The sequence below is a fragment of the Gallus gallus genome, chromosome 7, assembly GCF_016699485.2.
Source record: "Gallus gallus isolate bGalGal1 chromosome 7, bGalGal1.mat.broiler.GRCg7b, whole genome shotgun sequence".
NCBI classification, from domain to species: domain Eukaryota; kingdom Metazoa; phylum Chordata; class Aves; order Galliformes; family Phasianidae; genus Gallus; species Gallus gallus.
Genome location: NC_052538.1, coordinates 46,383 through 57,432, shown reverse-complemented (window position 1 = coordinate 57,432; position 11,050 = coordinate 46,383). Strand labels below are relative to the sequence as shown.

At 46.8% G+C, this 11,050-nt stretch overlaps 1 long non-coding RNA gene across 2 annotated transcripts; it reads left to right on the top strand.

Moving 5' to 3' along the window:
• Window positions 1–6,140, top strand: LOC107056296. 2 transcript variants are annotated; one of them, XR_005861639.2, is made up of 4 exons: window positions 1–57; window positions 559–622; window positions 929–1,078; window positions 5,952–6,140. It is a non-coding gene; the product is annotated as an RNA-binding protein 12-like (long non-coding RNA). The 2 variants fall into 2 exon arrangements; XR_005861638.2 differs by having other exon boundaries at window positions 537–622.
• Window positions 6,141–11,050: the final 4,910 nt, after the last annotated feature.

Sequence of the window (11,050 nt, the reverse complement as noted above, 5' to 3'; positions counted from 1 at the left end):
AGTCCGTCGACGGCTCCCGTTCCTGGTCGGTGGTGTGGGGTCCTCCTCCAGTGTCAGGTAGGGTTGTTTTGGATTTCCCTTTTCTCGGTTCGTTGCTGGAGCTGCTCCGGGGGTCCCTGCCGGAGCGGTCCCTGCCGGAGCGGTCCCTGCCGGAGCGGTCCCTGCCGGAGCGGTCCCTGCCGGAGCGGTCCCTGCCGGAGCGGTCCCTGCCGGAGCGGTCCCTGCCGGAGCGGTCCCTGCCGGAGCGGTCCCTGCCGGGGTTGCCCTGCAGGACTTTGCCGGAGCGGCTCCCCAGGAGCTGCTGCTACAGCGCTCAGGTGAGTTTCTTAATAGCCTCAGAATATGAGTCTTTAGTAGCTGTTGTGATGTTTCTCCTAATTTGTGTATTATGTTTTATTGTGGAGTCTTGATGCACTGGGCTTTTTGCACGCTGGTGTGCTTTTTGGTGCTTGCACGTCTCCCTTTGTATTGTTTGGTTTATTTATTTATTGCTGCTATTTTACTCTGACTGTTTTTCCTGTTTTCTTTCTTTCCAGGATATCTTGTTCTCTCTGGCAGTATGGCATTCTTCAGTTTGTCAGGTGAAGCGGGAGTGCTGTCTGTTGGTTTGTAGTTTCAACAGGTGGGTTACAGACTGGAGTTTGTGAGGTACGTGTTGCCAGAGGCTTGTGATGTGCTCCTGGTTTCCTTTACAAGGGGGTGGCGATTGTTTTTAAGTAGACATTAGGTTGTTGAGTTGATATAGATTAGCAAAGTGTCTTGATTGTTGATGTCTGCATCACTGCAGTGAGTTGAGTAGTCAGCAGCTTTTTGGGCTTGGAAGTAGGGATGTTGTTTTCAGATTGGAGCTGTACAGGGTGTATTTGTGGAAGAGGGGCAAGCTTATATGTGCTGGGTTCAGTTGTTAACATTTTTTTGTGTTGGACAGGTGGTCGTTCAGAAGTGTGGCATTTCTGTGCAGGTTAAGAAGCCCACTGTGAATTTTGCAGCTCTTCAGGTATGTGGGAAGAAACAGAAAGGTTCGTGTCCTTGAGAGGCTTGAATGCTTGCTTTGAGTTGAAGGTGGTCATCCAAAGAGGTAAGTGCATTGTCTGTAGTTGAGCTTTTTCCTACTGGGTAGTGTGGCCTTGTTAAGCGTTTCCTGGAATATTTGTTGTGTTTTGGGGTTGTTTACAGGTTTGGGTCTTTTTCTGTTTGTTTTCTTCCTGATTTTTTGTTCCTGTTCCCTTTACCTTTGTGTTGGCTTTCTGTGGCAGTTTTGCTTGCCTTTTTATTAGCGTTTGTTTTAGTTTTGTTTGGGTCTTTTGTTTGGTTTTGTCTTTTTTTTGCCTTTGTGTTTCAGTTGTTGTATCATTTACCTTTTCTTTTGTATTCTGTGGGCGTTTTCTGTTTTCTCCTTTGTGTTAGCTCTGGATTTCCTTGTGTGTTGTCCTTTACCTTTTGGTTCAGTTTTTCCTGGGTGTTCTCTTTGCCTCGGTGTTGGATTTCATTATTCTTTGGTGGTGTTTTGAGTTAGTTTTAGCACTGTGTGAGTGTTTTTCTTATGTTTCAGTTGTTCTTTGCTTCTGCTGCATGTTTGGTTTACCTTCGCGTTTGGTTTTGGTTTTCTTTCTTTGGTCTTGCTTTTCCCTGGGTTTTGCATTCAGTTTGGTTTCGTGTTGTGCTGTGCATTGTGATTGTTTTTGCGTTTGGTTTGGGTTTGCTTTGGTGTTCTACTCTGCGTCGCCTCTGCTTTTCTTTAGGGTTTCTGTAGTGCTGTGTTTGTTCTTTGCTTTTTGGGGGTGCTTTGGTTTTTCCCTTCTGCAGGTGCTTTGCTGGTTTTTTGATTTTCTGTGGGTGTTTTCTTAGTTTGTTTTCCCTTTTAGTTCCTTTCTGGTGTTTTTTCCATTACTTTTAGATTTTGTTCTCTGTTGGTGTGGTTAGGTTTCCCATGGGTTTTCTTCTTTTGATTTTCTGTGCTGGTTGTCATTTGTTTTCTCTGAGTGTTGTGTGAGTGGTTTCCATTTGTTTTGTCATGCTGTTTGTGTTGTATTTGTTTTGTTCTGTTAGGTGTTGTGTTTTGCTTTTGGCTTTACCTTTGGTTTAGTTTCTCCTTGGTTTTTTGCTTGTTTTAGTCATTGTCTTCATGTTTTGTGGGCTCTGTTTTTGCTTTTGCATTAACTTTCTGTGGGTGCTTTCCTTGCTTTTTGGTTATATTTTTGCTTTCTTTATGTTTTTCTTATTGGTTTTTTTTTTTTTTTGGTTTCTCATGCTTTTGCCTTTGCTTTTCCTGCATGTTAGCTTCATTGTCACATTGGCTTTTGTGTTCTGTTTTTGTGGGGCTTCTCTTTGGTTTTGTTTCAAGTTTTATTGGTGTTTTGTCTTTGTGTTGTGTTTGTGCCCGTGTGGTAACTTTACTTTGTTGGGATTTTTGTTTGTGGTTGGTGGGTTTTGTTCTTTTTCTGTTTGCATTTGCTTTGTATGGCTGTTATTGTTGTGTCTTGCATGTGGTGGTGGTGGTGTGTGTGTGATTGCTTTTTTTTTTTTTTTTTGTATTTTACTGTGTCTTTTGTCCATTTTTTCTTGTAGGCTTTCATGGGCTTCTTTTTGTTTCTAGCTATGGGTTTGCTTATAGTGGCTGTTGTTTGTGTTTGTTATAGCTTTTTTTTTGGGGGGGGGGGGGGGGGGGGGGGTGTTTTCATTATTTCTTGGTTTGGTCTAGGTATTTTCATTAATTTTGGCTCTTGGGTTTCTTTACTGTTCTTGTTAGGTTTTTTGCCAGTTTTAGTGTTACCTTTCTGTGGTTTTTTCTTTTTTACTGGTTTTTCTGTGTCTGGTAATTGCTTTTGGTTTGTGTATGTTGTGCTGTGTTCTTAGCTTGGTTTTTGATCTCCCATGGTGGTTTTTTTGTCTTTGTTTTCTATTCTGTTTTGGTTTTGCTTTCCCTTGGTTTATTTATTTGCATGAATTGTGTAGGTCTTTGCTGTTTCTGGGCCTTGTTCTTTTCTTTCTGCTAGTGGTTTCTTTTGGCCTCGTCTTTGACTTTTTGCTCGCTTGTCTTTCTATTGCGTTTATCTTGTGTGTGTCTTGTTAGGCAATTAGCTGTGCCTGTTTTTGTTTTCATGCAGGGCTTTGTCTTCTGTGGTTGTTGTCTTCATTGCTGGGATCAGATGTGTTGGGGATGTGACTTTGACTTAAATGTAATTGTTGTGATTATCATTCTAATTGCTTTTCTTTACAGTTAATTGGTGTTGATCTTGAAGGGTTATGCTTATTTGTAATGCTAGGTGCTGTTCTGATTGTTGAACTAAGTTGGCAGTATAATCTTAAAGGTTCAGTAGATTTGGTTCTTATGAACAGCTGTATGCTTAGAAGGTGTAGAATGAGTAGTAAAAAACTTACTTGAAATAATCATCACTTGAGTTGTTGCATCTGTTTGTTGGGCTTGGCTGTCTGTCTTGTCTTCTTTGGGGGTTACCTTCAACTTTTGACGTTAGTATGTGTGGATTTGTAGCGGATGGTGTTCTAGGTTTCTTGATGGACTCAGTAAGTTTTCTTACTAACACATGTAATCTGTTTATTTATGTGTGAGTGTCAGTCCCATTTGTTGAATCAGTTTCTGGATCTGTGACTTCACTGCCTTTGCTCTCAGTCTTCCTTCTTCCTCATGTTATTGTCTTTTTTTTTATCTTGTTATTCTTGCTGTGATTTGTGTAACTATATTTTTCTATTCTTTGAGTTGCTTATCTTCAATTGTTTGGTGTAGTGTAGCGGTGGGCTTTTTTGGAGTATCGGGTGTCTGGTTTTGTATTTTGCAGTCTTTGCGTGTGTGTGTGGTGATGCTACTTGTCTTTGTTATTGTGCATGATCTTTTTGCTGTTGCGTGAATTGTTGCTTGTTTTGATTATGCCATAGCATCTTGTCTTAGGTTGTGTGTTTTCTCTTGCGTTCTCATAGGTCTTCAGTACTGATAGTGCTTTGGATCTGTGTTAATAGGTGTTGGTTTTGGTCAGTAGCTGTGTTTGAGTTGTTTCATCTGTACTCTTAACAGTTGGTTGTGTCTCTTCCGTTTTTATAGTGAAGCGTGGAGCTGTTGTAGTGCATAGCTGCCATCTTCTTCTGGAGAGCGTGGACAATAAATGTGCTAAACCCTTTGTGTTGCTTGTGGTGTTGTGTCATTGAACCATAGAATCCCAGGGCTGGAAGGGATCTGCAAGATCCTCTATTTGACGCGGTCCTTCCATTTCTGTTGCTACCACAGGCTGCTAACCCATTTCTCCTTGCTCCTCCTGCTGATGCCTCTCAAACAGTGCCAGGGACAGTGACTCCAGTTGGCAGGGCATTGCAGCTCTTCACCCGGCTTTGACAGAAGGAGTTTTTTCTTCTGCATATTTTAAATGCACTCTGGTAGGATTTGTGGCATTTCCTCAGGTCTTGTTTGTTGCTTGTGTGAAGAGGCCAAACTTCCTCCAAGCTTCTGCTCACAACATCCGTGCAGTCTGTTGTGGAACGATGAAGTTCTCTGTGGGACTCCTGTTTTCTGGACTGAATTATTGTATGTCTTTCAGATGCTCCTTATAAGACTTGTGGTTCTGACCCATCACAAGTTTTGTTGCCATCATTGGGAGATGTTCAGGGTCACATATGTCTTTGTTGCAGCAAGGGGCCTGAAACTGAACAGAGCAGTACAGGTGCAGTCTCACCAGTTGTGAGCACAGCAAGTTATTACCTCCCCGCTCCTGGTGGCCACAGTGTTTGCCATGCTGGCCAGGATGCGTTTGGCCCTGTTTGCCACCTGGGCCCATTTTCAGCTCTTGTACAGCTGAGCATTAACTCGTACCCCCAGCAGCCTTTACTTTTCACATACATTAAGTGTGGCTTCATGTGCCACGTAGAGTCATGTTGACTGTATTTTGTAATTTCAGCTCTGGGGTTGATGCTAACATGTTTTGATTTTTTGGTGTAATAATCCTAGAACAGTGCCGATTTTTGGCCGGTCTGTCTGTTGCGCTGATTTCAGCGCGGGTATTGGATTTTGGCTTTGCAAATTTGAGTTTAGCTTGGCCTCGCTTACGGGGTTGGGTTAGCTTTGCTTTGTTTGTCTCTAGCGCAGGGCTAACCCAACCCCGTAACCGACGCACGGCCGTCGGATGGAGGCCTTTTGCGCTCCTTCCCGGCCACTCTGAGACTCGTGCCGATTTTTGGCCGGTCTGTCTGTTGCGCTGATTTCAGCGCGGGTATTGGATTTTGGCTTTGCAAATTTGAGTTTAGCTTGGCCTCGCTTACGGGGTTGGGTTAGCTTTGCTTTGTTTGTCTCTAGCGCAGGGCTAACCCAACCCCGTAACCGACGCACGGCCGTCGGATGGAGGCCTTTTGCGCTCCTTCCCGGCCACTCTGAGACTCGTGCCGATTTTTGGCCGGTCTGTCTGTTGCGCTGATTTCAGCGCGGGTATTGGATTTTGGCTTTGCAAATTTGAGTTTAGCTTGGCCTCGCTTACGGGGTTGGGTTAGCTTTGCTTTGTTTGTCTCTAGCGCAGGGCTAACCCAACCCCGTAACCGACGCACGGCCGTCGGATGGAGGCCTTTTGCGCTCCTTCCTGGCCACTCTGAGACTCGTGCCGATTTTTGGCCGGTCTGTCTGTTGCGCTGATTTCAGCGCGGGTATTGGATTTTGGCTTTGCAAATTTGAGTTTAGCTTGGCCTCGCTTACGGGGTTGGGTTAGCTTTGCTTTGTTTGTCTCTAGCGCAGGGCTAACCCAACCCCGTAACCGACGCATGGCCGTCGGATGGAGGCCTTTTGCGCTCCTTCCCGGCCACTCTGAGACTCGTGCCGATTTTTGGCCGGTCTGTCTGTTGTGCTGATTTCAGCGCGGGTATTGGATTTTGGCTTTGCAAAGTTGAAATTTGCTTGTAGATAAGGGCTTGTGGTATATTGTTACTTTGGCATTTATTTTTTTCTCTTTGTGTTTCAGGTTTGGACTGGAGTTCCTTCCTGTGCTGGCTGAGATCTGTGCTTTCCTGGGTTTTAGTTGTGTGTTCTATATGAGCAGTATTGGGCTCGTTAAAAAAAAAAATTGTGGATTCTTTGTTTTTTAGCATGTTTTCGTATGTTTACTGTGGTTTTGAGATTTTTTAATTTTGCTGTATGTACCGAATATGTATTGGAGCATGTAAAGGATTTTTTTTGGATATATACTGACTATGTCTTGTTTTTATGGTATTTTTGCCTGGTAGTAAAAAACACAACCTGTTAAATAGGCTTGAATGTGATATTTTGGAGTTGCATTTTGAGACAGAAACGTGTAAGAAAGGTATTTGTTGACCTGAATTTATTGGGTTTCCTACAATTGTAAGCTGTGCTTTGCATTGTATTTTCAATCTCTGTCCTGCGTCTGTACAGCATTTGTTGTTGTGGAATGAATATTTGCATGTTGTGTACTTGAAAAGCATGTTTGGACCTCTGTTAGCTTTTTGTACACTGTGCATTGTTACATTATCTCAGAATGTATTTTGAACCTGTATCTGCTGCGCGTTCTTGTTGCTGTATTTTGGAGTCAACAGTTACAACACATACAGTGTGCCTCACATTCCTGTTTTGAGATTATATTCACATTGAACTTCATCAACAAAGCTACTGTACATGACCTGGCACTAAATATTTCTGCATTCTGGGCATATCCTGCTAGTTGTTGTAAACTATGACGCTGCGCTGTGTGGAAATGTGTGCTACTTTGCCTCTGATTGTGTTAAAGAAAATAAGCGTATTAGCAATACTTGGTGTTGTTAGAAACCAGGATGCATCTCATACTAATTGTACATTTGCATGTTTTCTACTACAATATGGATTACATCACAAGGTAAGCACAACAGGTAGGTGCCTGGAATACAAGAATAGAAGGGTTGTAGGAGAAGGGTTAGGGGTTAGGGGTTAGGGGTTAGGGGTTGGGGTTAGGGGTTAGGGGTTAGGGGTTGGGGTTAGGGGTTGGGGTTAGGGGTTAGGGGTTGGGGTTAGGGTTAGGGGTTGGGGTTGGGGTTAGGGGTTGGGGTTAGGGGTTGGGGTTAGGGGTTGGGGTTAGGGGTTGGGGTTAGGGGTTGGGGTTGGGGTTGGGGTTAGGGGTTGGGTTAGGGGTTGGGGTTAGGGGTTGGGGTTAGGGGTTGGGGTTAGGGTTAGAGGTTGGGGTTGGGGTTAGAGGTTGGGGTTGGGGTTAGGGGTTGGGGTTGGGGTTAGGGGTTAGGGGTTGGGGTTAGGGGTTGGGGTTTAGGGTTAGGGTTAGAGGTTGGGGTTGGGGTTAGAGGTTGGGGTTGGGGTTAGGGGTTGGGGTTGGGGTTAGGGGTTAGGGGTTGGGGTTAGGGGTTGGGGTTAGGGGTTGGGGTTAGGGGTTAGGGGTTGGGGTTAGGGTTAGGGGTTGGGGTTGGGGTTAGGGGTTGGGGTTAGGGGTTGGGGTTAGGGGTTAGGGGTTGGGGTTAGGGTTAGGGGTTGGGGTTGGGGTTAGGGGTTGGGGTTGGGGGTTAGGGGTTAGGGGTTAGGGGTTGGGGTTAGGGTTAGGGGTTGGGGTTGGGGTTAGGGGTTGGGGTTAGGGGTTGGGGTTAGGGGTTGGGGTTAGGGGTTGGGGTTAGGGGTTAGGGGTTGGGGTTAGGGGTTGGGGTTAGGGGTTGGGGTTAGGGGTTAGGGTTAGGGGTTGGGGTTGGGGTTAGGGGTTGGGGTTAGGGGTTGGGGTTAGGGGTTGGGGTTAGGGGTTAGGGGTTGGGGTTAGGGTTAGGGGTTGGGGTTGGGGTTAGGGGTTGGGGTTAGGGGTTGGGGTTAGGGGTTGGGGTTAGGGGTTGGGGTTAGGGGTTGGGGTTGGGGTTGGGGTTAGGGGTTGGGGTTAGGGGTTGGGGTTAGGGGTTGGGGTTAGGGGTTGGGGTTAGGGTTAGAGGTTGGGGTTGGGGTTAGAGGTTGGGGTTGGGGTTAGGGGTTGGGGTTGGGGTTAGGGGTTAGGGGTTGGGGTTAGGGGTTGGGGTTAGGGTTAGGGTTAGGGTTAGGGTTAGGGTTAGAGGTTGGGGTTGGGGTTAGAGGTTGGGGTTGGGGTTAGGGGTTGGGGTTGGGGTTAGGGGTTAGGGGTTGGGGTTAGGGGTTGGGGTTAGGGGTTGGGGTTAGGGTTAGGGTTAGGGTTAGGGTTAGGGTTAGGGTTAGGGTTAGGGTTAGGGTTAGGGTTAGGGTTAGGGTTAGGGTTAGGGTTAGGGTTAGGGTTAGGGTTAGGGTTAGGGTTAGGGTTAGGGTTAGGGTTAGGGTTAGGGTTAGGGTTAGGGTTAGGGTTAGGGTTAGGGTTAGGGTTAGGGTTAGGGTTAGGGTTAGGGTTAGGGTTAGGGTTAGGGTTAGGGTTAGGGTTAGGGTTAGGGTTAGGGTTAGGGTTAGGGTTAGGGTTAGGGTAAGGGTTAGGGTTAGGGTTAGGGTTAGGGTTAGGGTTAGGGTTAGGGTTAGGGTTAGGGTTAGGGTTAGGGTTAGGGTTAGGGTTAGGGTTAGGGTTAGGGTTAGGGTTAGGGTTAGGGTTAGGGTTAGGGTAGGGTTAGGGTTAGGGTTAGGGTTAGGGTTAGGGTTAGGGTTAGGGTTAGGGTTAGGGTTAGGGTTAGGGTTAGGGTTAGGGTTAGGGTTAGGGTTAGGGTTAGGGTTAGGGTTAGGGTTAGGGTTAGGGTTAGGGTTAGGGTTAGGGTTAGGGTTAGGGTTAGGGTTAGGGTTAGGGTTAGGGTTAGGGTTAGGGTTAGGGTTAGGGTTAGGGTTAGGGTTAGGGTTAGGGTTAGGGTTAGGGTTAGGGTTAGGGTTAGGGTTAGGGTTAGGGTTAGGGTTAGGGTTAGGGTAGGGTTAGGGTTAGGGTTAGGGTTAGGGTTAGGGTTAGGGTTAGGGTTAGGGTTAGGGTAGGGTAGGGTTAGGGTTAGGGTTAGGGTTAGGGTTAGGGTTAGGGTTAGGGTTAGGGTTAGGGTTAGGGTTAGGGTTAGGGTTAGGGTAAGGGTAAGGGTTAGGGTTAGGGTTAGGGTTAGGGTTAGGGTTAGGGTTAGGGTTAGGGTTAGGGTTAGGGTTAGGGTTAGGGTTAGGGTTAGGGTTAGGGTTAGGGTTAGGGTTAGGGTTAGGGTTAGGGTTAGGGTTAGGGTTAGGGTTAGGGTTAGGGTTAGGGTTAGGGTTAGGGTTAGGGTTAGGGTTAGGGTTAGGGTTAGGGTTAGGGTTAGGGTTAGGGTTAGGGTTAGGGTTAGGGTTAGGGTTAGGGTTAGGGTTAGGGTTAGGGTTAGGGTTAGGGTTAGGGTTAGGGTTAGGGTTAGGGTTAGGGTTAGGGTTAGGGTTAGGGTTAGGGTTAGGGTTAGGGTTAGGGTTAGGGTTAGGGTTAGGGTTAGGGTTAGGGTTAGGGTTAGGGTTAGGGTTAGGGTTAGGGTTAGGGTTAGGGTTAGGGTTAGGGTTAGGGTTAGGGTTAGGGTTAGGGTTAGGGTTAGGGTTAGGGTTAGGGTTAGGGTTAGGGTTAGGGTTAGGGTTAGGGTTAGGGTTAGGGTTAGGGTTAGGGTTAGGGTTAGGGTTAGGGTTAGGGTTAGGGTTAGGGTTAGGGTTAGGGTTAGGGTTAGGGTTAGGGTTAGGGTTAGGGTTAGGGTTAGGGTTAGGGTTAGGGTTAGGGTTAGGGTTAGGGTTAGGGTTAGGGTTAGGGTTAGGGTTAGGGTTAGGGTTAGGGTTAGGGTTAGGGTTAGGGTTAGGGTTAGGGTTAGGGTTAGGGTTAGGGTTAGGGTTAGGGTTAGGGTTAGGGTTAGGGTTAGGGTTAGGGTTAGGGTTAGGGTTAGGGTTAGGGTTAGGGTTAGGGTTAGGGTTAGGGTTAGGGTTAGGGTTAGGGTTAGGGTTAGGGTTAGGGTTAGGGTTAGGGTTAGGGTTAGGGTTAGGGTTAGGGTTAGGGTTAGGGTTAGGGTTAGGGTTAGGGTTAGGGTTAGGGTTAGGGTTAGGGTTAGGGTTAGGGTTAGGGTTAGGGTTAGGGTTAGGGTTAGGGTTAGGGTTAGGGTTAGGGTTAGGGTTAGGGTTAGGGTTAGGGTTAGGGTTAGGGTTAGGGTTAGGGTTAGGGTTAGGGTTAGGGTTAGGGTTAGGGTTAGGGTTAGGGTTAGGGTTAGGGTTAGGGTTAGGGTTAGGGTTAGGGTTAGGGTTAGGGTTAGGGTTAGGGTTAGGGTTAGGGTTAGGGTTAGGGTTAGGGTTAGGGTTAGGGTTAGGGTTAGGGTTAGGGTTAGGGTTAGGGTTAGGGTTAGGGTTAGGGTTAGGGTTAGGGTTAGGGTTAGGGTTAGGGTTAGGGTTAGGGTTAGGGTTAGGGTTAGGGTTAGGGTTAGGGTTAGGTTAGGGTTAGGGTTAGGGTTAGGGTTAGGGTTAGGGTTAGGGTTAGGGTTAGGGTTAGGGTTAGGGTTAGGGTTAGGGTTAGGGTTAGGGTTAGGGTTAGGGTTAGGGTTAGGGTTAGGGTTAGGGTTAGGGTTAGGGTTAGGGTTAGGGTTAGGGTTAGGGTTAGGGTTAGGGTTAGGGTTAGGGTTAGGGTTAGGGTTAGGGTTAGGGTTAGGGTTAGGGTTAGGGTTAGGGTTAGGGTTAGGGTTAGGGTTAGGGTTAGGGTTAGGGTTAGGGTTAGGGTTAGGGTTAGGGTTAGGGTTAGGGTTAGGGTTAGGGTTAGGGTTAGGGTTAGGGTTAGGGTTAGGGTTAGGGTTAGGGTTAGGGTTAGGGTTAGGGTTAGGGTTAGGGTTAGGGTTAGGGTTAGGGTTAGGGTTAGGGTTAGGGTTAGGGTTAGGGTTAGGGTTAGGGTTAGGGTTAGGGTTAGGGTTAGGGTTAGGGTTAGGGTTAGGGTTAGGGTTAGGGTTAGGGTTAGGGTTAGGGTTAGGGTTAGGGTTAGGGTTAGGGTTAGGGTTAGGGTTAGGGTTAGGGTTAGGGTTAGGGTTAGGGTTAGGGTTAGGGTTAGGGTTAGGGTTAGGGTTAGGGTTAGGGTTAGGGTTAGGGTTAGGGTTAGGGTTAGGGTTAGGGTTAGGGTTAGGGTTAGGGTTAGGGTTAGGGTTAGGGTTAGGGTTAGGGTTAGGGTTAGGGTTAGGGTTAGGGTTA